The 5,069-nt window shown below is 39.5% G+C and overlaps 1 non-coding gene across 1 annotated transcript; it reads right to left on the bottom strand.

Annotated features, from left to right (window-relative positions):
- Positions 1 to 3,836: 3,836 nt before the first annotated feature.
- On the bottom strand, positions 3,837 to 3,908 carry TRNAA-AGC (transfer RNA alanine (anticodon AGC)). Its single transcript has one exon. It is a non-coding gene; the product is annotated as a tRNA-Ala (tRNA).
- Between the last annotated feature and the right edge of the window lie 1,161 nt (positions 3,909 to 5,069).

The following is a 5,069-nucleotide window of genomic DNA, read 5'->3' as shown; positions in this document are numbered from 1 at the left end:
AAATGAAGTCTAAAGGGAAATAAAATCATAAATGAAAATAGCTCTCATATATGAGTAGAATAAATGAGTGACATTTTAATTTTCTATGTGAACTGTTATTTACCATACACACCTCTATAATGAGCATGTGTTATGTTTAAAACCAGGAAAAGAACAATAAGTTTGATTTTTAAAACAAACTAAAAGCCTGATTCTCATTTATGGGTTATAGGAGAAATAAAAATAAAGGATTTTTAATAGGTTCAAAATATTACGTATTGGTAAGATCACAAAAGAAGTATTTGCTCTAGATAAGCTACCAACTGATATAGTAGTACTATGCTTTTGCTGCCCAAATACGACTATTTCGGTAATAGAGGTATTATAACTTGGAATGAACCTCATTGCATTTCCACGCGTTTCATGATTCTGTGAATTACCAGCAGTACTACCAGAGGAAGGAGAAACACCCAGCCCAGCTCCATGTCCCACACTCCTGCTCATTTCTTTCCATATTCTTGTGGTGATGGATAACAGTCAACCATGGCCAAGCATGTCCCTTTATAATTACTGCAAGAGCCTCATAGTCTATAAGGTCCTATCAGCAGGGAACCCTCCTTAGACTGTCTGTGTTGAACATATGTCATAGTTGAGTTTTTAACTTTAGCAACGATGTTCCTCAGGAGAAAAGGAGATGCAAGATATTCACGTCTTACCAAAATGTCAGTTATCGGCATGTACGTATTGCATCTCCCTAATGACTTGGTTTAGTAAACGAGCAGAAAACACCACCTTGTTACTGTGAAATAGGAAAACTATGAACCAAAGCCTGACCTTTTGCATTCCCTCCATGGGAAGCCTGGCTGTGTGGCTCCTTTATGACAGCATTTAAGCATATTTAAGTATCTCTAATAGTTACAAATAGGCTTCCTAGAACCAACATCCCCCTTTATTTCTCCTCCCACTTACCGTCAAACTTCTTGAAAAAATTGCACTCTCCACTTTCCCATTTCTTTCTTTTATCAAAAAAAAAAAAACAATTTACACTGGCTTCCATCCTTAACACTCTAGTGAAAGACATCTTCACTGTTACCAATAATCTTCTCACTGCTGTAACACATGGCTGACTTAAAGTTATTACTTAACATGATATTTTTCCCCAGTTTTATTAAGAAGTAATTGACATACATGAGTGTATAAGTTAAGGTATACAGCATGATGATTTGATTTACATATGGTGTTTGTTTGAAGTATAGTTGATTTACAGTGTTGTGTTAGTTTCTGCTGTACAGCAATAGTATATACATTCTTTTTCAGATTCTTTTCCCTTATAGGTTATTACATGATACTGAATATAGTTCCCTGTGGTATACAGTAGGCCCTTTTTGTTTATCTGTATTATATATAGTAGTGTGTATCTGTTAATCCCAAGCTCCTAATTTATCCCTCCCCTCTCTTTCCCCTTTAGCAGCCATAAGTTTGTTTTCTGTGTCTGTGAGCCTGTTTCTGTTTTGTAAATAAGTTCATTTGTATCTTTTTTTTAATATTCCATATATAAGTGATATCATATGATATTTGTCTTTCTTTATCTGATTTGCTTCACATAGTGTGATAATCTCTAGGTCCATCCATGTTGCTGTAAATGGCATCATTTCATTCTTTTTTATGGCTGGGTAATAATCCATTGTATATATGTACCACATCTTCTTTATCCATGCACCTGTTTTTTAAATAAATTTATTTATTTTTATTTTGGCTACGTTGGGTCTTCATCGCTGCACGTAGTTGCAGCAAGCAGGGGCTACTCTTCGTTACGATGCGCGGGCTTCTCATTGCGGTGGCTTCTGTTGTCGTGGGGCACAGGCTATGGGCGCACGGGCTTCAGTAGTTGTGGCACACAGGCTTAGTTGCTCCACGGCATGTGAGATCTTTCAGGACCAGGGCTCGAGCCCGTGTCCCCTACATTGGCAAGTGGATTCTTAACTCCTGTGCCACCAGGGAACTCCCTATCCATTCACCTGTTGATGGACATTTAGGTAGCTTGCATGTCTTGGCTATTGTAGTGTTGCTATGAACATTGGGGTGCAGATTCACATATGTTTTGAAATGACTATCACAGTAGGCTTAGTTAAAATCTATCATCTCATACAGATACAATAAAAGCAAAAGAAAAAAATTCTCCTTGTGATGAGAACGCTTAGGATCTACTCTCTAAACAACTTTCCTATACATCATGCAGCAGTGTAAATTATAGGCATTTGACACTGAAGACTTCCTTTAAAACTTTTCGATTTTCCTGGCTTCTGTGACACACTGCTGTTCCTTGTTCAGTTCCTTTTTATGGTTGCCTTTTCTCTGTCTTCTTTGTGAACTCTCTATCCCCTACTCTGTTTATGGCTCAGCACTCTATCTTGGACGCTGCAATTCTCACTGTCCATGGACAGACATTCATGACCATGGAGTCACGTTTACAAATTATATAGCCTCCCTCCTAAGCTCAAAATCTGAAATCGCCCGTTTTCCTACTTTGACATTTTCGTTTTCAGATTGGTACTGGGACCTCAAACTCAAAACATAGAAAGCTAGTGAAAAAAAAAAAGAGGCTGGGCTTTTGAGTTTGAATCTCACTTTCCCAATTTACCAGCTGTGTCACACTGGCCGTATTATTTAAATTAACTCTCTGAGGCTCAGTTTCCTTATTTGAGTTTTTGGGAAGATTGACTAAGATAATGTTCGAAAAACGAACAGCAGAGCTCCTGGCACATAGTAGGCATTCAATTGCTGTGCTCTCTGCAACCGCTGTGGTCCTGTTCTCAGTCTCTGACCTGTTAATACACCTAACTGTGCACGTGAATAACTTGAGCTTCAACTTTCACTCCCCTTTCTAACTCACACTCCACACTTAATCTCCTCGTTTTGTTGATGGTCCTATTTACATATGTCTCAGTACACCCGCTTCTTTAGGTATCCACTGGCCTTTCCCCACTGAGGACATCAACATCTCCTGATTATTTTCCTGGTTGATCATCATCATCAAAACCCATTGGTTGCCCTGTGTTCAATCTCAGTCACTTCAAATCCACAAACCCGGAAGTCACCACATAATGTTTCATGATGTTCACCTAATTGAATCCTTTTAGCGATTAACCATCACTTTCGGGATGAACGTGGAAAGGCTTTCTGGCTTTCTCCCCCACCTCATTCATCTTCACCTCTTGACGTTCACTTTATTACATGCTCCAACCCCACTGTGCAGTGGTCCACTCTTGATTTGGGTATAATTCTGTATATTAGCATACAACAAATATTTTTAATGTATTATTTAATTTCATGATTTACAAAGTTATGTTGAGTCTTTTTAGAGAAAAATAACACAAAAACTTTATATCTCCCACTTTGAAGACCATATGGACTTAATATTCAAAGGAAGAGTGCAGAAAATAGTCTCATTTTCTGATTAAAGACAAGACTTAGAAGGCAGACGGTTAAATTCTGTGACAACGTACAAAAATACCAACGAGGAGCTGCCAATAGTTGCAAAAATGAAATGGAGATTTAAGGGCAATGGGACTAGCTCACAACTTTCACAGTTAGGTACAAAACATAAAGTAGGTGGGAGAATAGCTTACGAGAAACATAACAATGTGAAAATATGTCCCGATAAACTGAATATTCAAGCAACACTGGAGTAGAGGCTTAATTCCAGTTCAATGCTTGCTTTTGGAAGAAATCTTCTAAAGCATAGATAGATTTCCTCATCTTTTTAATTGAAGTACAGTTGATAAACAATGTGTTAATTTCTGTACAGCCAAGGCCTTTAAGGGTTTTTTTGGTTTGTTTTTTTAATCAATCAAAAATGGGGGTGCTGGACATTGAACCCAGGGCCTCATGCATGCTGAGCATGTGCTCTACCACTGAGCTACACCCCCTCCTCCCTCATCTATTGTACCTGATTTGGGCCTTTTAGTGAGACCTTGCCTTTGCCAACCATGATTTCCATTCACAGTACATTTCTAAAATGGAAACTTTCAGTTGGTACGGACTGCTGTTACCAGAATATGCCATGTTTTCTCACTTCCTATCATTTTGTACACTATTTTCTTGCTTTGAATATTCTTTCCTGTTCTTAATCTCTTCTCTTTAAATTCTACCCATCCTTCGTGTCGCATAACCTCCGGAAAGGCTGCTCTGAAGTCTTAACACTTGACCTGGTTCCCTTTCTGTGTCTTGTTCTGTGGTTGCGCTTCTCACCCTGACGTGTGATCACCTCATTCTTGTGTGTGTCCTTGTTACACTGTCATCTCTGTGAGGTGAGGGACCTTGACTTATTCTCCACTGGATGCCCAGAAGCTAGCAGAGTTCTGCCTGCCTTTTAAGAAGAGCTCAAAATACATTTGGAATCACACATTTAATACTTTTAAAAGGTGCAAGTCAAGAATCAGTGTTAAAAATCCTCTGCTTTCCTATAGAACCATTTTTTTAATGTTATCTATTTTCAGTAATTTTCTCTAGCCAATGCTAATAAATGCTCTATTTGAAAATTAGTCCTATGACTAATTAGTCCAATGACACCTCTTTCATTAATGGGCTTAGTGCACTCAGGAGGCTGTCAGCAAATTCTTCTCTGGTAATGAATATCCCTTTCCTCATATGGGGACCTGTTTTGATTTTGGTGTTGCTTTCCTCATTCAATATATTTCTCTTCCTAATTTCCTTTTTTTTCCCGTTTTTGTTTGTTTGTTTGTTTTCTGTTTTTTTGCGGTACGCGGGCCTCTCACTGTTGTGGCCCCTCCCGCCGCGGAGCAACAGGCTCCGGACGCGCAGGCTCAGCGGCCATGGCCCACGGGCGCAGCCGCTCCGCGGCATGTGGGATCCTCCCGGACTGGGGCACGAACCTGCGTCCCCTGCATCGGCAGGCGGACCCTCAACCACTGCGCCACCAGAGAAGCCCCCTAATTTCCTTTTAATTTTATTTCTTTATCATCTTGTCATCACCAAAGCATCCATTTTCTTTGTGCTGTTGTTTTCAGGGTGAAGGGAAATGGCCTTCTTGTTAGCACTTCTCTGGTGCCTGACAGCAGTCACTTCTC

Source organism: Lagenorhynchus albirostris, chromosome 14 (assembly GCF_949774975.1).
Source record: "Lagenorhynchus albirostris chromosome 14, mLagAlb1.1, whole genome shotgun sequence".
Lineage (NCBI taxonomy): Eukaryota > Metazoa > Chordata > Mammalia > Artiodactyla > Delphinidae > Lagenorhynchus > Lagenorhynchus albirostris.
This window is presented reverse-complemented; position numbering and strand designations above follow the sequence as displayed.